This window comes from Manacus vitellinus, unplaced genomic scaffold, assembly GCF_001715985.3.
Source record: "Manacus vitellinus isolate BGI_N305 unplaced genomic scaffold, ASM171598v3 scaffold_15_pilon, whole genome shotgun sequence".
NCBI classification, from domain to species: domain Eukaryota; kingdom Metazoa; phylum Chordata; class Aves; order Passeriformes; family Pipridae; genus Manacus; species Manacus vitellinus.
The window spans coordinates 306,638-332,001 of NW_021939122.1; the positions used below are offsets into that span (position 1 = coordinate 306,638).

The 25,364-nt window shown below is 40.8% G+C and overlaps 1 protein-coding gene across 6 annotated transcripts in view; it reads right to left on the bottom strand.

The window, feature by feature from the left end:
• The window catches only part of ZMIZ1 (zinc finger MIZ-type containing 1), a 347,188-nt gene that overhangs the window by 220,565 nt on the left and 101,259 nt on the right, over positions 1-25,364 (bottom strand). For 5 of the 6 annotated variants that reach the window (XM_018068949.2, XM_018068952.2, XM_018068955.2 and 2 more), the window contains exon 3: positions 7,472-7,554. The gene's annotated coding sequence lies outside the window, so the exon portion shown is untranslated. Of the gene's footprint in view, positions 1-7,471; positions 7,555-23,475; positions 23,496-25,364 lie in introns of those variants that run through there. The other variant, XM_018068950.2, reaches the window with a different exon arrangement.

Sequence of the window (25,364 nt, forward strand, 5' to 3'; positions counted from 1 at the left end):
TCCTGCTATTGACAGACACGTTCAAGTGCTGGATGTGTGCATGTCTACATGGCACACTGCAGGCAGAGGCGAGCCTTCTTGGCCACCATCCAAGCCAGCTGTAAATGAGCCAGCTCCAAACTGGAAGCTGTGTAAGCACAATTAGCACAGCAGTAAGCCTGATCTAACACATCCTGCCAAGAGACCGAGCTTATTAGCTCGAGCTCAACACAATGCTAACGATGGATATGGGGCTTCTGGTTTGGCTCCACACAGAACGTGGGCAGCTGAAGATGAGCAGCTCAAGCTCATATCTGCCCACGAGACTTGGTGTAAGCACACCTTCTCTTGGGGTATATCCCTCTACTGCAAGCACTATTAATTTCCCTCTACCTGAACTTCCAAAATGCTCTGACTGCAAACCAACATAACCTGAGCATTCTGAGCAGATGGAGGGAAAGGGAAGGTCTCCAGGTGACAACTTCAGAGGCAGTATAAGAAAAAAGGCACCAGACAGATCTTAGGCACCAGAAAGGCCAAAGGTGTGAGGGAAAGGCAGAGCAAAGACTCTAAGACTCTACGAACTGATAAAGAGCATTCCATCTCTAGCTTCTCAGCTTCTATCAGGTCCAGGGCAATAATGACCAAAACACTCCCATTATCATACTGTAGATGTTAAACAGACACTCTGCACGGGCAGGCATCCATCCCACCAACCAAGAATCCACTCTGTTTGGTGGACATTTGAACAGTTCAAAAGAGGAATGTGCTCAGAGAAGGAAACCTGTTATCAAATTGGGACCTGAGAAAACAGTGCTCTTCTGATGCCATAGTTTGTATTAAAGGAGCAGTGATGGTTTGGTGGTTGGCAATAGTATGTAAGAGAAACTTACAGACTCAGAGCAAAATGAGACAAAAATCAAAGGGTAGCAGTGAAAATCATCAGGGGAAAAAGAAAGCATGTTGTAAGAAGAGCGCCTGAAGAAACTGAGAATGTTTACATTTAAAAGGACGGTAATAAAATGGTCATTGCTAGACTACATTTAGCAGCAACCAACCTACAGAAGTTAGTGAGCTTCTGCCCACCCAATAAGAGAGCACATGGGCAAGACAAAATTCTATTAAAGGGCCCTGTTCTAAGGCAACAAAAGAAAACACCTTAACCAACACATAATTATTTTGCTATGTTCTCTGTCAACAGACTGTTGCTGTGGCAAACACTTAGCATCTTTGAAAGGTGGTGTTCATGCCTGTGTTCTCTTTCCTCCCACTCCACTGTAAAGGAGTATTTTTAGTTTTCAGTTATTTAAGCTTTCTGCTGTATGGGACAGGTAAAAGCAACAGAGAGAAGGAACCCCACAAGGTGTGGTAGACACACTCCACATACTCAGATTCTGCAGACTAATTAGGTTTATTTTGACTTCTGAGATTTTTAATTACATTATATATACATGGATGTTTTCCATTATTTGTTAGCTTAAAATCTTGTCTTTGAAAAGCCTTAGTTTGATCTGTGGTGCAGATATATATCCTACACATTCTTAGCAGAGTACAATTAGTTTAAATACTTGCACGTGACCATCAGTTTGGGCTACACACCTGCTGGCATTTCACGCTGGTAACACAGATCTCAGTCCTACATATCTTTGTGATTCAAGGCAGCATTTCAATCACTGATACTTGCTTCAAAGGAATGTTTTTCCTCTTTTTTCCCTATCCTTTCATAAATTTCTAAAAACATGACCAATTAATCATACCAGGTTAAGAGACATAGACAAAAGAAAAACTGAGAGCTGAGATTACACTTGCACTGTTCTTTTGTCTGGAGAAGGAAACAACCTTCTCTTTTCCTACTTGAAGGCCTGAAAAAGAAAGCTGTGCTGTCAGAAATATCAAGGCCTAACAAAATGTGTGAAAAAACAGTTATACCTTGAACTTACTAACTTCAATAAGATTAAATAGAGGAATTCAGTTAAACACTATTCAGTAGGAAATATGTCTTAAAATCCTCAACATTATTATTATTGCAGGTTAATGTAACCTTATTTAAAATTTGTCAGTCATTTAAAAATACATATATAGCTGTCAACCGTTGACAGACTGTTCTGAAACAGGATCTCAATTTACACACACATCTAATATATCCAAAATATACAAAATACATATGTGCAAGCTGTGTAAGTCAAATAACCATTCAGTCCTTTTCCTTACACATGCTTTCAGTGAAAAGATACAAATTCTTGGCTTGTAAAGCAGCTGATCTAAAATACCCTAGAAGAACATATTTCTAATAGTCAGAAGAAAACACTGAGGAGTTAAACAAGATTAAGGAAAAAAGGGAGGGTAGAGAAGTAAAATATTTGCCAGTTAGCTATGAATACTTCTGTATTGAACAAAAATAAATATTCAATTTGCGTATTATTTCTTTTGGAAATACTTCTTTGCAGAGAGGAATGCAAGATAGCATCCTTTATAAGGCCATAAAAATCCTGTCCATATCATCATAAAGTAAGTCTAGTATAGGATACAGCAATCTTCCATGAAGTCACATGATAAACAGAATACTTGAATATGGATTTTATTTGGTCTCTCTTCAAAGCAATACTTACTTTGAAAAAAAATAAAAAAATCAGAAGCCATCTGCCAAAGGAAGTACCTCAGACTGAAAGGCCTGTTTACACTCAGTATGTGTACACTGCTTTTTGTTTAGACAAAATAAAACCAGGATAGTCTGCAATGTGTCTGCAGAAGGACCTTCTATTTTTGACCAGTACTGTCCTGCCAGTATCAATTCATCCAGATAGAGAAACCTTCATCAAAAATATAATTTATTTGGGTTGCTTTTCACTATGCTGAAGTGACATCTTTCCCAGCCACTGTCAAAGGCCATTAGGAACACAGAGCTTTGAGAGCAAGTTTAAACCATGATTCCTGTTGGTCTGCCTAAGTAAGTTTCCTTATAAAGCCTTGGGAACCCTTAGATGGCAAGGGGCAAAGCCAAACAGTATGAAAAGTATTATTCAGACATACATATTATCATTACAAAATTATAAAGTCTTTTCACTGTCTCATAAAGACATTTTACTAAAAAGTACAACACTAAAGACAACTCAAGCAAAAAGTTACTAAGATTTTACTCAGTTATACACATCTGTGTGTTCACCTGGAAAAAACTCCCCACATATACAAGCAGATAATGCTCAGCTTAAAACACAGTTTACCTTTGGGTCATGGTTTACTTTTACAAAAGATAACTTAAAAAAATTGCAGGACAGTTATACTTAAGCTGATCTTTGAAACTGTGTTTTTCCCCACATACTATAGTCCAATAGCTTCAGGACAACTTCTCAACTTCATCCCATTCCCTCTCAACTGCTCTAGCTACAGGCCAGTAGGTACCACTACCCTAGGCCAGACCAATGCAAAAGACTGACCAGTGATCATAGAATGTCATTTATGTCACAGGATCCAAGAGTTTTCTAACAATAATCACCAGGTGAACAGTGGGGAACAAATGAAGTTCCCATGCCCCATTCCCCTGCCCCCCAGTACTGACATGAATGAAGCAGAGCATCCAGAAAACAGTGGGAATGCTACCAGTTCAGCTGGCTACCTTCCTATTCCAAGTGTGTCTGAGCTCAGCTTTACAGATCTGAAACTGCAGAAATGAGAACAGAAGTGACCCAAGCATCAGTGGCCTAGATGGCAATTGCTGTACCTGTCTGCCCCTACAGCATGGAAGCACTTCCAAAATTATCACTACAACCACCTCAACCAGTTCTTTCCATCTTCTTTTAGACTGTAAGATGTCCATATTTTCTTATATCTATTTTTGTCAGCAAAACAGAGGGACAACTTCCCTTCCTCAAACCTCCACCCTTTCTTCCTACCGTGCCTTTGTCGTACTCTTCCTACCCTAAACCCCTCGACAGCTATTCAACTGAATGATTTTGCTCCTCTTCCTTCTTTCCCTTCTTCTATTATCCAACATTTGTGTTGCTGTGTCCACACAGGTATGCGGGGTACCCACAGAAGTCAGACAATATGACAACTGTGGCAATCAGACATTACATAATTGATTGCAACAAAACATAGACCTTTATTAAAGTAAATGATTCTACACTTCATATGCTTCCAGACTAGGAGAATATCATTAAATAACTAGTCACACTTAAAGATAGCATTCAAAATGTTTGGAAGTGGACAGGAAGGATAAGCAAAGAAGACCTGACAATAATGCAGAAGCGAAGCCCTTGCTCAATTCCAGATCTATGAAGGCTCCAACTCAGTGTGCCCATTCAGAGCCTGAGTGTGGGAAGGGGGGAATGGCGAGGGGGAAATCTACTGTTTCATGCTAAAAGGAAAGCTCTAAGACAAGCTATGCTGCCTTCTTGTAACTTCTGATGCAATAAACAGTCTGACTCAGCAACAAGCCCATTTTGAGATGGTTATTTACCTCCCACTGACCATGTCCTGAGCAGCCTCATGGAATACCCAGCCACATTGCTGGGGTGATTTCTCACAGAGGCAATCTGGAACAAGCAGCTATCTCTGGCCACTTGTTACCAGCTCCTGTTGCTCTGCCCTCTCCCTATCCCCCCAGTAGTGCTAGGACAGCTTTATGGTACTGTGTAGAGAATGGAGTTGGTTAACCTAAAAATATTCCAATTCATCCTCCCCCTCCCTCCCCATTTTTGCTAGGTTATTTTTAAAACAGATCAGTTCTCTGCCCTTGCTCAACAGGTAGTTAGGCTGAAAGGGGAAGGGAGAAGGATAAGATTCATCTCTGGCAGCCCAGGGTGTAAAAGGGACTGGAGGGTCCCTTCAGCCCACCTTGCCACTAAGACATAACATATCCATGGCATTACAGGCACACTGAGGTCCTCATAATCCCAGTTTGAGCTGGTGTTTGCAAAGCCTAAAAAGGAGCACATGCTATTCCTACAGCTAGAAAGAAGAGGTTTGCATAATCTTAACCCTCATATCCCAGGAGCCATAACTAATTCTGTGCTTTTCTGATTTGACTTCGGGATTCTACGACACCACAGCAGGGTTTAGGAAATGGCTCTTCACTGTGACCTCCTCTGAGTGCCCATCTTCTGTCTGCATTACTCTAGTGTGCAAGATGACAGCTATCAAGTCAGATTCCTGAATGCCACTAACAATGACACGTGCCAAAAGTAAACCATGAAGACCATCTAAACAACAGAGTTAGGCTCAGTATGTAGGTTGCCAGGTGTTACATTTAGTAAGAACTAATTCTAGACAAAATCAGCAATTAAAAAATTGTTGAATATCATTTAACTTTGTTCTTTAAGAAACAGGTTAATTATTAAAATTCACTGGACTGATCAAATAAAAACTCTTCTGAACTCCTAAAAAAACCCCACATTTAAAGTGCAATGAATTTAGCCTGCAAAAAAAAAAAAGAGGGGGGAGAACATAATAATTTTTTAAAAAATCCTCCTAACTTCCACTGTTCTTTCTGTGTGTTTATGAAGCCTCCGGAAATACCATGGCAAACATTCCAGCTCTACAGCAGTGAGGCCACATGACCCAAAGGCACAGCAAGGGACTTCTTTCCCAAGTTTCCTCACAGATCAAAAAGGTGATTTTTATTTTATTTTTGAAAACCAGGATTCAAGTCTTGGGAAACGTCCAGGAAATTTTCAAGAACACAGTTTTAAAAACAGTGTATTTCTTGATGTGGTGGGGTTTGGTGTTGAGTTTTCTTTTTGTTAATTATTTGCTGCATTTCTATGCCTGCACATATTATTTTCTTACTATCTAAGACCAGCACAATAGACCTATATTCAGGGGACATAAATACCGTATACTTTCTAAAGCACCTCTTAAAAACTATTTGCAATGTCCTCTAAATCTAACAGTAGAGTTAAAATCAGTACTGCAGTATTTCTTAATATAACCAAGATTTTATATATAAAATTATGGAACTTAAAACCTCTCTTTCTTTTAGTCTTCCAGGATTATTTCAGTTAGAATTATTAATGAAAGGATTTATGCAAATGAGCTCTGTTAAACATTATGAAAAAATAAAATACTCAAAACGCGAACTAGAATCACAACCTCGTATTTTTACAAACAATCATGTGTAAGTACTTGGAAGTGATTGTTTAAAATGTAAGAGCATGGATGAATCATAATGTAATACGAGAGTATCAGATGAAATTTGTGATTGTCTGAAAACAAAATAGAAGAAAGCATCACCACACACGAAGGAAAACAGTCCTGCAGTACAAATGCACAGTAAATGGCAGGCACACACCACTAACTTGCTTTGCAGTCATGTCAGAAATGCTTCTAATTATCAGAGGTAAAAGAGGGATGGCATTTCTGCTGGAAGCAAGTTTTACACTTTAGTCTTTCCTCTCCCATCTCTTTCAGCCTATAAATATTAGTCTTACACATTTTTCTCCCATACAGCTCTTGAAAAGGTTGAGTTTTTCAAGGCTGAGAGCAGACAGAAATGTTCATCAAGAAATGCCTGGAGGTCAACTGTCTGTAACTCATCAAAGTGCAGCACTGAAAATATGGATGAGGAGACTCATATGAGCACGGTAAAGCAGATTTAAAAAAAAAAAAATCTATGTTCTGATGATCATTAATTTTTTTCATTTCGGAAATGGGTTCAGTTATCGTCCATGCACCCTCAGTGCTGATGGTCACAGGGTACAGGCACCCTCCCTTACTCCAGCTGCATTCAAAACAACTACTGATACACCAAAGTGTCTTTAATGTTACTTCCCAATATAAGGAAATGCCACGGGGATGTGACAAGGAGTGAAAGTAGAGATGACCCACATAGCAGTGTAAGGAGAGGCAGCTAGTCCACAAGAAAATTCGATGTAGGCCAAATTCTTGAGAAGCAATGAACTTCACTGGAAATAAGGCAAAAATGAGCTTACCTATGGCTTTATAAAATACTTAGAATATTAAAAATAAAAACCTAAAAGCAAAGGAAAAGCAGCAACAGAACAAGTCTGCAAAGATTATTTTTCTTAATGAGGGAGAAAACAGAAATCCTAGAGTGGTCACTCTGCTTTTTTTTTTTTAATTCTGTACAACAGCTGGACATAAGATATTGAATGCATTATTGAAACTACTGTTCATTTCTACTCAGAGATTTCTGCTTTGTTTATTATAAATACACATTTATTGGCAGCAAGTAGAACATATTACTGCTCTGTTTTATAGCTCGAATGGCTCATGCAAGGAGTAATTTGTTTGTATTCTGTATCAGGATCAATACTGTACCAGGGATAGCCCAAGGAATGTTTATGCTGAGGGCTTTGCTTGCAGTGTTTTGTTATTGCAATCAATTGACCAAACAGGGCTTCTTCTTAAAACAACAAATAAACTCTGATAGTGACCAGATCAGCCATTGAAGCATAAAACACGACACAGCATCTGTAAAAAGACTGAAGCCCCACAAGTGTTTTCACCCCCCTGATGGTACACACAGCTTTCCTACCTGAATATTTCCTACTGGCCTTTCTTCCTCTCGGTAGCTGGGGACTGTTTCCTCAACGCCCTCACATAACAAGATCCATTTTCCTGCAATAAAAATACAGACACATCATGCTTCTGTTCTCCTGCATAACATGGCAACATTTGAAGGAGCTCAGTGAACAGACCTGAAATGAATGAAGAGCATTTAGGAGTCCCAGGACCAAGCCTGGAAGACCAGATCTAAGGCTGGGTTGGGGTTCCAGCCCAGCTCTGCCACCCCCAAGCTTTTGAGATTTGGTCCAGGAGTTTAAGTATTACAGGTTTTCATGCCTGTAACAATGAAATTAGAAAAAAATAATAAGAATTCTGTTGAGGTTTATAACAAAATTTCCTGGGCCAAATGCTAAATTTTGTTTCAGTTAAAGGTCATGCTGAAGTCTCTTTCATCCTCTTTATAAAGGGTACTCTCCGACTCTTGTGAGCTAAGTGCCATTAAAAAAAATAAACCAACCCCCAAACTTTGCTTAAGAAAATACACCAAAATACCTCAAAACCACCGTCGTGTCTGTAGCAAAACAAAGTAAGTTTATGGATTACACTGGCACAGCACTGCGACTTCTAGGAAATGCTTTTTAATTATAAAGAAAGACTGCAAAGGGAGACAGGGGAATGTTTACAGGCAGTATATATTTTGTTACATGCTGTTTCAGCAGGCAGACAAGGTGTCCTTACAGGCTTATACTAACCAGGCTCCAAAACTCAGCAAATATTGATAAAAGTAACACAGTGACTACATTTTGCCTCTCTTTTGACTAACTTCCAAATAACCTCCATGCGAAAGAATTTTCCATTAAACATGAAAAAGCAAGCCCTACTTGGGAAAAAAAAAAAGGCACACAATTTGCAGCCAGTTCAGGTTCCTCCCCAAGGACCACCTACAGGAGCAGACACTTTCATAACAACTCATATGATGCAGAAGTCACAGGTGACTTTAAAAAGTGCAGAAGAAAAACCTCAAGTTATTACAAATAACTTGTTAGTCATATTCAGTGTGTGTTCTGCAGTCATATTTATTTTGTTCAATGATAATTCACAAAGAATAAAAACATGACTGAAAACCCTAAGTTAGAAACAGCCATCCCACCCCATCACATACAGTGTCACCAAGAGACTGTCTGCTTCAGACAGGAACTCTGCTGGTTTTCTTGTCTCACAACAAAAGGCAATTTTACAGAAGTTACATATTGACAGGCACCCTGGGTGAATGATTCGCTTTTAAGGCCTCATTGAACTGTGAATGTTTTCGCCCAGAACGTGGATTTATTCTCATCTAGAAGTTTTCCCCAGTGCTTTTGTTCTGCTTATACAAGCCAGGAAAAACATGTTAATTGATTCAGATTTAGTATGTGTTAACATGACTTTCTCAGCTAATGCAGACTGGTCTTTAATGAAGTTGGAATTAGTTATTTTAGTTTGTTCCTCCAAAGGATAAACTTTTGTTCTGCCTGCCTCAAGAGCTGGGTACTATTCCAGGTGTAACTGGATGGGGCTTTGGCAAACCGGTCTATAGCTTTTACTTGGATGCTTAAAACTTTACTTCTCACTCCTCTCTCCTGGACTCTTGCTTCCAACACTGCATTTGTGCAGCTGCATGGTTAGCTGGACTGGGGGAACTAATTTCCTTCAGCATGTTGTCTCATAAACAGCTGTGCCAACACAACACAGGGAGCAGGCACAGGGCAGGAGTGATCAGCCATGATGGCAGAGGGGAGGAACAGAGGCTGCTTAAACCAGCTTAAACTGCACTGCTGCAGCACACGAAGCCAAAGCTTTGCCCCCCTCCTCTGTGCTTTATTCTGCCCATCTGTAAAACTGGCACCACAATTCCTACTTTGTTTTATAAAGCATCTCTTAAAATGAAAGGGTTATCCATTAACATTTCTGTGAATTCACATCACAGACCACCCAGCCCCTTCACAAATCGGGTCCAAGCTGATTCTAAGGACACTGGCACTGTCCCCACCAGCATCTGCTCCCTGGTTTCCCCACACAACCTGCTCAGGGGCTGTAGAATGTCCCCCCCACCTCCCCACTCCAACCTGCTCCTGTGTCCCCATGCCAGCCACAGCCCTGCCAGCACACTCCACAGGATCCTCCTGGGAACTGCAATCAGCTTCTAAAAATAAAAGTAGCTTCTTATTAAAGCCCGATCCCTTCTCTCATCCTATTTCTAGGAAGATCCCCAAAACAGTCTCACTGGCAAAGTTTGTGGGTAACAAGCTACACCTGAAAACGAGAACAGATGGGCAGGGAAGAGGCATCAACTGGAAAGCCCTTACAGCTGGCTGGCCTCAGCCACCTTTCCAGGGCTGAAACCATGGCCTTACTGTGGCACAGCTCCTTTTTATGTCGCACAATTTCCACCCCTGTCCACATTCACACCCGGTACACGGCCCGTGGTGCAGCTGCACCAGCAGACTCTGGGAATCACTGAGCCCTTTCCCCAAGCACCGACCGATGGCCAGACTGGGAGCTGTGGGGTGGGAATGGGGGAAGGAGGAGAGCCAGTGGCGCTCCAGCTGGGAGGGTTTCCTGCTCTTCCAGATCCAGCAGAGGGAGCACAAAATCGCAGCTTTTTGGCCAAATGCTTTTTTGGCTACGAACCGCTCGATGCTCGCAATCCCGGGCACTCGGCATTAGGCTATTTCTATAGCAATGCATATGTGCTGCATTACAAGTGCATAGCAGACAAAACTCGTGCTCAGTGCAGATTACACTGTAAAAATCAATACGGTGAAGGAGACGACCAACAGAGGCCAGGAGGGCTGCAGGAGCCGAGGGGAGGAAGGAGAGGCTACGCAGCAGGGCTGCCAACTCCAGTGATTTTATCGTGTCCCCTGCAGCAGTAGGAATTTTTCCTAAAGCCAGCTCTCCAAAGTCTCATCATCACATAAAAATTCCAGCTTTCAGCTCTTTGCGTGTTTGTTTTAAAGGATATATTTTGTCTCTAGGCTTCCAAAGTTCAAAAGCAAAGCTGTAAAGGTAAACCCCAAAGACTCAAATAGGAAAAGAAATAGAAGAAACCCCAAAATCTGTTCTCTCTACATCGTGGGCAAAACAATCTCAACTCATGGAATTTCACTTAATTTTACTGTAATTAGTGCCAGTTAGCACACTGCTAGTTACTGTTTCTGAAGCTGAAGGGGGAAAAAAAAAGGAGACTAAGCAGTTCAGCAAAGACTGAGGGGAACTCTCTTCCTTCACCTTCCCAAGGCTCAACTTGACTCCAACACCTTTTCTCCCCCTGCTTTATTAGCCTACCTTCCCTTGTTCCTGCCATGCCTGACCCAGCCCAACGCCTTTGGCGAGGCGACAGGCAGCACAGGAGGCCTCAGGCTGTGTGTGCAATGGTTTCTGTCTGCTCCTCTTTGCTTCTCATTCATCCTTCAGCTGCTCCTTGCTGCTTCACTTCATTTCTCCTGTCCTAGCCTGGACTCCTCCTTCCCTGGTCCCATTCCCTCAAGGAGACCCTCTCTTTGGCCTGGGGTGGTTGCAGTCCCCCAAGGGTGCCCTCATTGCAGTCTGGGGCGTTCCTGAAGGGCAGCCCAGACTATGTCCCCCACCCCTGCAGTCTCTGCTACCAAACCCACAAATTTTGGCCCAGTATAGTTGCAGCATTTTTTTCTTTTAACGTGGTGCTCTATTTTTTAGTGATTTTGCCAAGACGAATCAATGGAAAAGGTCAATATACATAAGGGAAACACCCAGGGCAAACTGTGCACTACAACAAGTCTTAAAATCAAAGCATATAAGAAATACTGTAAGGGGGAACTGGAAGACATCCAATAGGGAAGTAACACAACAGTTCATCTTTAAACCTCCTAAGTCTCAGCTGTATCACTGCAACAGACTTGGGTCAAGCACAAAGAACTTTCCCTGCTTTCTCATCACATCCGGGCCCCAGCTGGTGGCTGCCAGATTTGAGAGACAAGTCATTATACATCTTTTTGGGCTATCATAGATCTTCCTGGAGCCCTGTTTCTCTTCCTCAGCCTTACCCTCTGAGAAAAGCAGAAGAGACCCCAGGGTATCTCACTGTCTACACTTCAGCACTCAGCCTGTGCTGGACTTAAATAACTGTAAATAAATCAATTTCTAAGGGTAACCAAGAACAAAACATTCAGTTTCCATACACAAAATATCACTTGGCCTCTATGTACAGACAAAAATGAAGAGATAGCAAATAGGAAACACCCACACAGAAATTCCTGGAAAACAAAAATACTGCAAAGATAGACATTTAAAGTACGTTGTACAATCTTCCTATGGAAATATATAAGGCAGGTGCACTTCAGGGTATCTTCCTACTTTGACAAATCATTTTCAAGTTCCAGCATTACTCTCCTTGAACTGCAGAATATGTTCTAACTCAAAATTCCTGTAAAACCACAGCATGTCAGCAATCCCAACTTCTCATTTATCCAGGGCTGTAACTGGGTCATAAGTGAAGAACACGAAGTGCTGCTCTTCCTAAATAAGCTTACTGGTCAGCAAGCATACTTCTGCTATGCAAAAACATTAACAAACTTCTACAGAGTGCTTAAGTATTATATGCAGTCCTTATTAGGTATCGTAGCTCTCTATCAACTCAGGAGTTTTTGGAAACCTGGGCTTTTTTGAAATTCTGAAGCAACACAAAATCAACACTGAGTGTATGACTGACGAGCATCAGACACCATTCTCACTGACTAAGGGATAGTCTGCTAGTTTTATAAGAGAGACACAGAAAATGTTGAAGTAAGCAATGCAAAATAGGTGACGATTTTGGACACGAAAAAAGAGAGGCAGAGAGACTAATGTCAATGCAGGTTTGTGTGCTCCTTCCCTGAGCAGAGATGGGATAAGGGAGGGAAGTAAAGCTGGGAAGATCGGGGGGGAAGGAAGCAGAACTGCAGCTTCTGACTGACAACTTCCAGTTTTGGCAACACCTAGACTTGGTCCTCAATAAACCTTATTAAAACAAGAACTAAAAAGCACACAAACACATCACACCAAAATGCAGCAGTCACATAGCTGTAAAACATAGACATTCATCTGATGGAACAGACAGGATGAACACTCCTTCCAAACACAAGCAGAAGAAAGTCACAGGAAGCATCCAAGCTGCACTGAAACTCATCATGTGCCTCACCTGGCACTACAGAACACATCCTCCTCCCTGCCCCAGCAAGCCCCAGTGCCAGCCTCCTGCTTGCATCCTACTGGGGCTTCCCCATGGTCCCACAAAGTCCCAGGCAAACCCTTGGCCAGCACTCCTGCACTATCCCATTTCTTCCTGATACTGTTTGTTCCCAAAACAGAAGCAGGTTCCCATCGGGGGCTGCGATGGAGAAACTTGCCCACACTGAACAGCACAGACACTTAGTCTAACCTGTGGCTCCTGTATCACCCACTTACTGTAACCAGTCCTGGGAGATTTCTCAGGCTCACTCTGCTAGACAGAATGCTATCAGGGTAGAGTAAAGTAAGAGAATCACAGTAATTAGTACTTCCATTTTGCTTGTGTTTTTTCCCCCCTTCTTTTTCACTGGAGTAGAAGCAAAAGTTTTGCTTGTTGTCACCATTTTCTCAATTAGTTTTCCCAATTTAAAAAAAAGTTACCTTTAGTTTTTTCTCTGCACAAACAGAAATGAAATTCACCTCACACTTGTATTTTACATTATTTAAAAACAAACATAACTGGAGTACACCCTTTCTCATCTGTAGAAAGCCATGAATTTGCAATTTCCTTATTTTGAGATGGAAGGGAACATCTAGGTTGTGTCATACCCTACCTATGTAAGGCCTAACAGCAGCAGTTCACAGTATCATGATCTCCAGTTTAGCACAACATCATCTTTGTTGTCCTCCTGAGCTGTTCCACAAAAATCTAATTACTGAAAGAACCGCTTTTCCAATCCTGCTCTCTTTTTCAGGTTGTATCTGAATTTAAGATGGGTTCAGTCAGTGCACCTAAAAACACCACTCCAAGGTTGCTATTATCCATGTCTCTTGCCACAGCCCTGGAAACCCTCAAGTCCCTGGGGCAGTGCTGCACCCCACCTCCCTCCCACACCCCAGATTTAAGGGGCTGCATGAGAGTCAGCAGGCTGGATCAGGGGGCTAAGCAGGAACAGGGAAACAGGACTAGGAGAACAGGCACTTCAGCACATCTTTGTGAAACTATAACCTGATGCAGGTGGCTTTGGCCCGAGCTGAAATAAGGAAGATTTGCTGTGCAAGGGAGTCAGTCCAGGCGCAGCTCCAAGCCCCCCACCAGGCTGCTCCTGCTCCAGCCTAACAGTGCCCAGCCAGAGACAGGAAAAAATCAGGCTGGGGCAGGTGAATCCAAAACAACTAAAGTTTGTGATTCGCTGTCATTTCACGAGTGCCCATCGTAGTCCCGGCTCCTCCCCTGCCCGCAGCAGGCAGCAGCACATCAGACTGTATCCCTTTAGAGCAGAGGACTGAGCTGCCAACTCACAGGCATAGGATAACAAGCACTATTAATCTTGGCTTAAACTGAACCATTGTTCTGGAGATTGGACACCTCTTGTAAAATCCCATTATTAGAGACCATTTGCCATCTACTTCCGTAGCAACTTTTTTAGTTTGTCTTGTTCTATTTTAGAAAAATTTTCCCCTTCCCTTTTCTTTAAGTCCTATTGTACGTACAGAGCCTTAAACAATAATCCACTCAAGCACAACCATGGAAGTGGCTTGAAGGAACAAAGGCTGCTTCTGGCATAGCCAGTGCATCTGACTCTCCCTGCATACAGCTGCCTTTATATCCTCTGCAGATTTGCAGAGCACCAGAAGCTACAGATTTCCCTCTGCTTCTCCTGTGTGTTGGATGCAAAACAAACCATAGGCAGGAGGAACATACTAAAATTATACCTGAAGCATCAGCTAAGGGTGCAGGTAAGTCACAAGCAAGTTCTGCAGCTAACCTTGCTAAAGGAATAGGGAGAAGACTGACCTGAAAAGAAAGCAGTAGGCATGAGTAAGATGAATAAATAATAATTAAAAAAAAATCTAACTCGAGGGAGGTGAAGCAGTGGAAGCAAAGCGTCTCAGGCTCTGCTAAAGAAGATTATTGCCACATCTAGCAGTTAGCACCCACCCAAGTAGTGTGCCATCAACTTAATTCTCAAACGAGACTAGCAGAACAGCAAGACAGGATTAGACATGCCTGTTTTTAACCATTCTTTGCTTTCTCTGGTGGAATACTATCAGCGCTGCATTGGCATCAAAATTACCACCCTTCAAAATGCAGAGAACACATTTTTAATTTTACATGTCGCAGTCATGTCATATGAGGTTATTTATTTTTTAATTTAACGTGGTAAAACATATTTAATCTGTTTTGAGAAAAGAACAAATTGATTTAGCAAGCAGTTCAGGGCTCTCCCTGGAGACACTCAACCACATTCAGCAATCTGGATATAAGTTGAGACTTCACTAAAGTCATTTTAATTGTAGGTCATAAGAAATGTCAAGATATAAACCACCAAGGAATACTAAAAATTAAGCCATCATCTCTGAGAATAACAAATGTCATATATTTGGCAGCAGAATATTTTTTAAATCTTTACAGCATTACTACTTAAGGACAGTAGCAGAGCAATGGGCTTAGAACTACACATAATATGTGTGCATTATTTTTGCTGGGGGGAAGGGGAGGGGAGTGGAACCAAAAACCTACATTAAGCACAAAAGTATTGAGGTGAAGGAAACTTAAACCACTACATTTGTATTGGTGGTGGTGTATTTTTTTCACTTTGTTTCACTACACTAAACATCTTTGGTTAATACACAAGTTTTGCTTTGTCTTGGTCTGAAAGTGTTCCTCCCTAGTGCAGTATGGAACAGGGTTGTGTATACAGCACTGCACACGTGCAAAAAGGGAGCACAAAAGTGAGGAAAGCTGTTTTTTAAAGAAAACGTTAAAAACAAACAAACATAAACCCACAAAACCTTAGAACACTTTCAGGGTCTTTTGCCCAGGTTTTACAAGGAAAACCTCTTTATTTTTTCTTAGCAAAAAAGTACTTTTTAAACAGGTTTTTTTTCATGTAAAAGATACACCCCAACTTGTGCATTTTTGAGCTGGATCCCCCATTTACTAAAACCCTTTTGCAGAGCTTAGCTGAAATCCCCAAAATTTTCCTCTGCACACTTGCCTCAAGTAACAATGATAAAAGAGGGTTCTGACCTTAGCAGATCAAAGTGAAAACCCCTCCAGTTTAACTTCTTAAAACAGAGGAAGTTAAAAATTAAGTGCAATCGTTTTCAAAACCAAGGAACAATATCTGAGAGCTCTCACTAAAGTATCTAAAGAAAACATATAAACCACCTCCTTCTCCCACATTCTCTGATCTGAAATAAAGTTAAGAGGTCAGCGATGTAAAATCAGGAGCAGATTTTTTTTTTTTGCCATCTCTGCCTAATAACCTCTTAAACTTGATAAACATACAAATTTTCATTCCTGCCTTTAACTTCCACTCATGGGAGCGGAGACGAGAAAGGCATTTCCCTGCTTTTAGTTAAATCAGAATGTAACTCACCAGTAAACAGGTATTTGAACAGAAAGCAGTTCAAGTGATGTGCTGAAGACCCATATTAAAGAAAACAAGTTCACGAGTGGGGACGGAAAAAAAAAAGTAATTTAACATCCTATATTGCTGCCAGTCAACTCATCAATTAAAAATTACAAACATCAATTTTGTTGGGTTTAGCCACTGTTCCCAGCAGGTGTGCCAAAACCTAGGGGTGAAATTCTGTTTCTCTAAATGTGAAGCTCGGCATTTCACACAAGATCAAATCTATCCTCCACCACGCCCGTTTTCTTTACTGCCTTCACATCAGCTCCCTGAATGCTACTATACCCTAACCACTCTCTTCTGTAATATTAAACACCACATACATGCAAACCCCTGTTTGCACGTGGTGTGTGGGGGGGTGGGCATTGCCTGCTTTGCCTATGTGAGTGGTGCTGTGGTGGCAGGGAAGTGAATGGCAGGAAAGCTGCAAAACCGTGACCCACGTAAGATGCAGGCAAACACAATTTCAGAGATCCAGGCCTTTAATGCAAATTAACATCACAGAAATAAAGGCTCTGAGAGGAATAATTGCACAGATGTCTCAGAGAAAGAGTCTTATCTTGGGATTTAATAGCTAGAAGCAGTCTTCCCCCCAGCTTCTCTTTAGGTCATTTGGTCGCAGCAGACAGTGCTCCTTGCTGTCTATCACACAAGCCATTACACAAGTACTGTCAAACTGGTAGCCCTGGATCCTGGTTTTCTGGTGCCCTGGAGGGCTGCAGGGGCCTTCCCTGATGCCAAGCCCTGCCAGGCTGCCCACACTAAAACCGAGGTCACTGGCAGTTCGGAGAGGCAGCGTTACACAATTCATGTTCTGCGTGGACATCTGAGCTGGAAAGACAGTCATTTCAAAATAAGCTGAAGTTTGCCTCAAGATCTTCTAAGTTTTACTGCAGGCTGTTCTTAAACTCTTCCACTGATAGCATTTGTAAAACTCGAATTAATTTTCTGTGACACTGAAAGAGGGAGGGAGAGACTCTAAACAAAACCCCAGTCCTGCCTCACTGACTTCACTCCTTATATCTGCACAAACATTCACTCGCTTCTCTGTTGTCCTCAAAAGCCCTTTCTCTCCAACACACCAAAAGCCTTTAACCCATATTAAAGCCACTATCATCCAGCCCTAGCTCCAAACAGGCACTGCCGGGGCAAAACCACTACTCCATAAGAGCTGAGCCCTGGAAAAGCTCAGACACTTGGAAATGTGGCTGCCACGGACCATCTGCTGTGTCCCCCCAACAGAGACGAGGCTCTGCAGCAGAGCTGGCCAGGGGCTCTTATCCACACCTCTGCTTTACACACACACGGGGTGCTTCGGTCAAGGAAAGTGTATTTTTTACAAGGAAGTGGACAGTTTCAACAACTGAGGCAGAGGCAAACATTGCCTTCTGGCAGCTCCTCTCCGGGGGTGGGATGGACATCCGAGGAGGGGTGAATTAGAGGGAGAACAGCTGTTTGCTCAGTGAATGAGTCACAGGACTCAGCTATTAATTCTTCCTCTCAAGAGAATATGCCCCCATGCCAGCCCACCCACCATCCTATAAAACAAACAAATATATAATGGAGGTCAGGGAGGGGGAGCTCAGTAAGAGGAAAGGAAAAAAAAAAAAGAGAGAAAAAAACAGCCAAGCATTTAGTATTTACATAAGAATGAAATGTTTCATTAATTACATACAGAATCAATTTGCAGCTATTTTCCTTAAATTTCTCAGTCAAACCCACAGATTTGAAGCACTTTGAACTGTGCTGTGCCAGTAATTGTGGATGAATATTTTAGATCAGTCTTGAATCACTGTACTGCACACACCAAATGAACTAATAAGCTACTCATGTGCGGACTACTAATGTATTTTCTTTCTTTGCTAGACAGATGGAGTGCAGTTTAAAATCAGTTGAATTGGCTACTGGGAAGCTTCAGAAAGGCTTAGAAAAATCTTTAGTTCTACTGTTTTATTAAAAATACCACTCAATAGCCTGCATGCATTAAAAAGGAGCCGGGAAGATGCAGAAAAACCCAAACAAGTTTACAAAGATACGAAGGAAGAGTCTGGCATTTCATGCAACTATAGCAAGCTTCAGAGAATGACAGTGCATTGTGAAATGTTATTAAAGAACTACTGAAAAGATGGACACCCTTGCCATCTATATGATATTTATCACAATACAACCATTTATGGGCAGTCATTTTAAATCACATATAGCAGCATATCAGTTCTGTAATCTGACAGATGTGTTCTAGTTTACAGAAGCATCTGTTGAGTCATCAGGACATCAGAATAGTTAATTGCACTTTGGGGATGCTTTCAGAGATTAAAAGTTGCCTTACTTCAAGCAAATTTTAAGTGTCCTTATAGATTAAACTCCTTTTTCATATACAAAATTAACATATGTACCCACACTCCAGAGAAATTAATGTATGAAATGTAAAGCATAACTTCCCTTAGAGATCATCTGTTTTCTTCCGCCTCCTGTGCATTGCCTCACACTGTGCTCAGCAATATGGAACAGAAAACAAAAATACAACTTGAATCATGCATGATTCTGAAATATAAACTAAGACATGGCCTACACTGTCTGGGCAAAGACTGCAGATCCTGCTTCAGGTCAAGAACTTTTAAAAAACATCTAACAGCTAAAAACTACTGGATGATGTCTGCTTCTCTTTTTGGCAAAATGCTTATAATTATATTTCATAAGCTTTTATTACTGTTTATTCTAAAAGGAACACTGTACAGGCTGTATCTTTCACCACCACAAGAAAATGAGACAAGCCAGGAGAACCACCCACAAGATTAAACATGGGCTGAAAGACATGGAGACATGCCCCAGCTGAAGATGTACCAATTGCATCCTATACCCAGCTAAGGACTAGAAGCAAACTCCATTCATACACCTACTTATCCAAATATTTCAATTAAAAATACGAAAACACTTGTGGAAAACTCCTATGAGTTTTTCTCAAAATATGTGAGCAGATGAGATCTTTCCCATGCTTCCAACCTGAATTTCCTTGCAGCCTTCTGGCCTCCACAGCAGTAGGAGGATTAAGAGGATTATTTCTTAGGAAGAAAGATCTATCATATAAACTTTGATTTAAACAATTTAGCAGTGGAATTTTTGTTTGGTTGGTGTTTTACCAAAAAAACCCAACAAACCAAAATGAATTAGTCAAAAAAAGGTATAATTGGCTGTTTCTCAGACGTGATTGAATCCATCTGGTCTGCAGCTCACGAACCACAGGGATCCCACGATTAATTCAATGAACTATTTGATTTCACTCAAGGAGCAATCATAAAGCTCAAGTACATAACCAAGAGCACCATACAAGAATACAGACACCAGCACTGCATCTGGGCTTTGCTTCCTATAAATCCTGAAGCGACAGCACACCTCAACCTAACTACACTGTTATTCTTTAGTGCAGAGGAAATCAAACTTGAAGTGAGAGTGTAAAACTTGAGACAAGCACTGCAATCATGACCATGCTTTAAAAAGGTCCCATACTTCTGAAGTTACAGCATATTCCCTTGCTGCTAAACCAAACTGAGATTGCTGTCTCAGTGGCATTAAATTATTAGCTAATTAGCCCTGAGTAAGGACAACAGTATGTTGATGCTGGCAAGCTGTGAAAAGAACACTTCAGCAAAGAAGATCAATAGCATTTTTGTCTGGCTTACAATAAGAAAACTGCTGGCCCAGGTTATGAGTTTAAGCCATTTTTCATTTGGCAGACAAGACAGCACTAGTGACAGATCAATACAGTAACTTTATGATAGGCTGCTGCTCCTGCAGATGGCAGGACCATAAACAGGCATCATTTTTAAAGCCTGGAGTAATCCATTACTTGGACAGAAACCACCTGACCTTTTATAATATTTAGACATTTCTACACAAAAAGGAAAATCAGAAAAAAAAACACAGGGAAAATCAGGAGAATTAGCTGTCCTGTAAGACAGAAGGGAATATCAGTTGTCTGAAATTCAGTATTTAAAGTAGCAAGCTTTGTGCTATTTGGGAGATCACATTCAAACCACAAGGTTGGCACCAGGTAACTACTCATCTCTTCAAAGAGAAACTGTTACTGGGGATCAATCTAATGATGCAATTTTCTTATCTCTAGGTAATGTGGGACAGGAGAAGAGCCTATTTATAATCTTTGAGGGAAAAAAACCCCACAAACCAAATCAACCACTTTATGTGTCCTTAAAACATTAAATGAGTCACTTTTAACACCTGCAATTAGCATACATTTGAGAGAACACAGCTACAAATGGATGGTTATTTTTCCCATTTTGCAATATACACACTGTAGCAATGGGTTCTGTACCACTATTAGGATTGCCTATAGTGTTCCACTGTTTCAACAAAAGCAAAGTAAAACCAGAGGAAGGTTTTAAAATTCTAATGCTTTTATGGCAAGACCTCCCGTTGAAGAGAATGTAAAGGACAGCACCTTAATAAATTATTCAGGCCACATCTTCAGCTGAGGACACAGGTGGAGCATCTGGCCCTACAGTTACAGTCTTCTCTTTACTATAAACATGAAATAACCACAGAACATGGTGAATCAATCATACAACCAGCTTGCCTCTGCCTCCCTGTCTGAGGCTGGTTTGTGTCAATTACTACAGAAATATCTGCTTAAGCAGGAAACTAATTTTACAAAAGCACATTGGGTTCATGGGCTTTCATCAATACTTTTTGGCTGCTGCAAGTAACTAATTAACATTAATGTCAACATAAAGGATAGAAGAAGGAGGAAAATATTAACGAGCATAGTATAAAAACTGAGCTGGCAGCTTCTTCCCCATACAGTACTGCCATGCAACCAGCTCCCAGTCCATGCCTGAAAAATGAGTTGTTATTATTAATTTGGTCGCTAATTTTACTTTGCATGATGTAAGCAAACAGCACTACATTTTCTCCTTAACTAATGCCAATTATACACAGCATTAGTTTAAAATACAACAGAATAGCACACAAACCAGAAGTCTTTTGACTGGGCTCCACTCGTGCTAAGAATAACTTGGCACACACGTACACGATGCTAAATCTGCCAATGATCTGCTTTGCTCCAGAACTCCCCCCTCTGCATCTTCTTCAAGATCCTATATACGTCAAGCTGTGTTAAAGCAGGAAAACTAAGTATTGAACCTATTTTTAAAACAAATTGAATTTCTTTAAACTCAAATGCAAAGGACAGTTTCAACAGTTTCACATCTATAATCTCCATTTTCAGCATGCACAAGGGCTCTTTATTCCCAGCCGTGCATAGACATGCTGTCCGCCACATCTGCCAGCCAACAACGCTTGGTTTCAACCCAGAGACTGTCAGCCTTCTGCAAAATCACTGGTGCAAACACACAAAGCAGCAGCCCACAATTCTGATTCGCAGGACACAAAATATCCTAAGAGATAATGCTCCTGTGACCGAGCTAAAAAGGCACTCAATAAACTCAGTGCCTTGGATTTTGTCATTTCGTTTTGTTTTGCATTGTGGCTTTGTTTATAAGGAGGTTAATGTTTTTGGTTTTTTAAAGCAGCATACTAGGTTTCCGGTTGCAACGCCGCCCCAGCCCCCCAGATTCATAAAAAAGTAAAAATTGCAACACTCAGAAATAAATACTGATGCTTCTTTTACAGTGTCTCAATGAGACTCTTTCAATTTTAAGCTAATCCAAAGCATTTCGTTCATGTCATGGTGCATGGATGCAGGTAGCAACCTCAGGTTGGCTGTTCCAGAATACCCATCCCAACTGACTGCCACCTCTGGGAAGGAGGGAAGGGGACTGGGTCTCGTGGAGTTTAGCTGTATGGACACTAGCTAAAAGCAATGTTAGATGGAGTGATCATATAACATGGCATTGGACTACTCCAGGAGTGCTTTCCAAGGGAGGTAAGGGCACATGCTCAGAGTAAAGGGGAAGAGAGCTCCCTGCCTCAAGCAGCAAAAGGCTATGCTCCTCCTGTACCCTGTGGGGTTATTACTTGCTTTTTGGTCCAATGACTCCTACTCCTTCACTGATTATGCTCCTGTATTTCCATTTCTTATGCTTTTTTCTTCTTTTCCCTACCTCCTATTGCATTTGAGTTTCAATACTCTAATTCCTGCTCTGCAAGGTCCTCACAACAATGTTGGCCTTTTGTTATTTTTCCTCTATCACTGTTAAGATGTAAACCCTTCAATCCCAGACAGATTCCTGTTCCGTCACTTCTTCAATCAAATTCCCTGGACTTTCTGCACTGAGAGAGCTTTAGTAATAATGACATTAACTCTCCTTATTCCTACTGTAATATTAAAATGGCATGACTCTTGGAAGATAGCACCACGTGATCAGCTTTACAGACTTTAACTTTAGCATCAATGAGACCCCATTAAGGACCTCCACAATTTCTTGTTGAAGAAAGCGTACGTAAGTGACAAATCCACAAACCACCATGGAGCAACTCTGCTACTATTCAGGAGGTTAATTAAGTTGAAGGGAAAGAAAACCAGGCTTCCAACATCATACCAAACTTCCTCGTCATTATGGTTCCAGACTCCACATTAGCTACAAAAACCATAAACAACATCTTATTATCTATTTTTCCTGCCTAGTAAAACTTCGCTTGAGAAGTTATAACTTAACACTTGCTTTACCTCCATTCAGGAAAGAAAAAAAAAAAAATCAGCTTTGTGTTTTGGAGATTGAATTCATGTGAGATATACCTATTTCAGTATTTCCTACTGTAACAGAAATATAAACTGTAAGTTGGATAGTAAAGCATTTGTGAAAGGCATCAACTCTTCATTATGTATAGTGCCACAATCATATTTAACTCCATGATGGTGACCACAAGGCCAGATCATAATGCATATAATAACAACACAAATAAGGAGACTTAAAATAGTGCATTCACATTACACATTGTTCATACCACCATCCACCAGAGCCAATCCTTTCGAGCGTAATAAAGCGAAGGTATTATAATTAGAGAGTTCATAATGCCATTTAATCAAGTGTGGAGCTGGAGCACAGTGGATTGTATACCAAAGACAAAACCACATGAAGCAGTACAATGCCAAGTGCAAGAAAGGGCACACACATTCTTCAGGGAAAATAACAAGTTGCTACAAAGCCATGTTTGTTTTCGAGTACTCAATCAAGAGTTTGCATACTAGGTAATTTCACATTATGAAAATAAGTTATTTCATAAACTGAAAATGAAATAAGACCAGAGAAATGCCTTTTGATTCTCACAGACAGAAAACCCCAGTTTCAAGTTCTCAGTCTGTGAATTAATTCTTCTTAGTTTTACTGGAAGAATTAATTGTATTTCAACAATATTATAATTATTTTTGTACTGCAGTTTATTATTTACAAAGTGGTTTATAATAACTAACCTGTTTCCGTGACACCTCTAGAAATCTCCATGTAGTGAGGTTGAGAAAGGAGTATCCTGAGCTATTAGCAGCAGAACAGCAAGGGCCAAGTGAAATCAGGGGTAAAACAGAAGACTTTTAATAATATAATAATGAGGCCATTTTTTAAAAAAATCACAATCAGGCCATTTTCTCCGGGGTCGCAGTATCCTTGCCACACGTAGCCATGAGAGGTTTCTCACAGTCAAGAAAATGATACAAATGCTCCTTCCCATGTCTCAAAAGTGGACTGGGAGCTACCCTGATCCTCTGCCATGAAACAAAAAAATGCCTGCTTGAAAAAAAAAAAAAGGTAGTCAGAATTCAGGAAATCCCCCCCTTGCAAATGAGAGGGATCAGCCACTGACTTGCGTGCCATAGATCAGCCTCTGACCAACCCGAAAGATCCTGCACATCTGCCTGCCCAGGACTCCTGGCCCTGAAGGCAGGAGTGAACACACCACACCAGGAAGGACCCTCATGACAATGGTTGCAGCTACTACCCATTCCCCTCCTGATACACCAAAGATGTCCATTGCTATTCTTTACAGAAATAGAGTAAAGAGTACTCCTGTCCTAAGCAGCCCTTATTTTAATCACACCATAACGCTTTTAGGAAAACATGAAAAATATTTTCCGTTTACTGTACTGAGAAACTTACTTGACAAACACAGTAAGTCAGGAACACAACCAGCGAATGTTCCAGAAAAACACGTGGGATTTGGGGCACAAAGTGTTACAGGCCTTAGCTTGATCTTGATTTGGGGCCTTCAGAGCCCAAATGTAATTTTTTATTATAATACATATATAACAATAAATATACTTAATGTACCCAACATACCAGGTATGTGTAACAACACACAAGTAACATCAGAAAAATTAAAGCAGAAAAATTACTTAGCAGCACAGAACTTCCAAAATTACTTGTGGGCAAGCAAGTCTTCAGACTGAAGCGTTATTTAAAGATTTATTTCATATATAACAGCACATTATCAAATGACCTCAGATCAAGAAATGAAAAGGTCTGAACTAAAATGGGGTCTGACTTAAGAGCCATTAAGGATGCAAAAAAGATTTCCATTGACTTCAGACAGCACTGGGTTGTAGTCCAGTCACACTACTATGCAACTCTCCTGCTCCTTTCAGCTTAATTGTATGACAGTTACACTGTCAAGCAATCCCAAAATAGCAAGATTCGACCTTTTGTCTGCCTGGATATTCTTTACAGACAACAGCACGACATTCCTAATAGCTAAGAAAGGACTTTCCAAACTAGGAGCCAATTTTACCATACACTGTAGAGTCCCACACAACCTTTGCCATCTCTATTGAGAAGCATTGGATCAGGAGCCATTTATCTTACCATATTTTCAAAGTTTTACAGACCAGTGTCTTCCTTCCCTGCCCATCATACTCAAGTCCTTTTTCACAATTGCGTGTTCAAAGAAAGTAAGTCATGGAGATCACAGGTTTTTATCACCTATTCCCGAATAGCTCATTAATTTAAGAACTTCTATTGATTTGTTGGGTCATTAACACATTTAAAATACTTAGGTGCTTAAATTCTGTAGGAATGAGCATTCCAAAATGTCTCCTGTTATCATGGAGAGGAATTGAGATGTTTGGGTTTTTTCTTCTTTGAAAGTATTAATTTACGTAAGATATAGGAAAACTTTCCCCTCACCTGCACTCTAAAAAGTATTCCTTTAAATATGGGAGAATGCTTAATATACAAAACAAAAATACAATTTTAAGTACACAAAAAAAAAAAAGGAACAAATAGTTTAATCCTTGCTTAACAGATATATACCATAATTCACAGCATTGAAATGGATGAAATAAAAATCTACTCTTTATTAGTGGAGATAAAT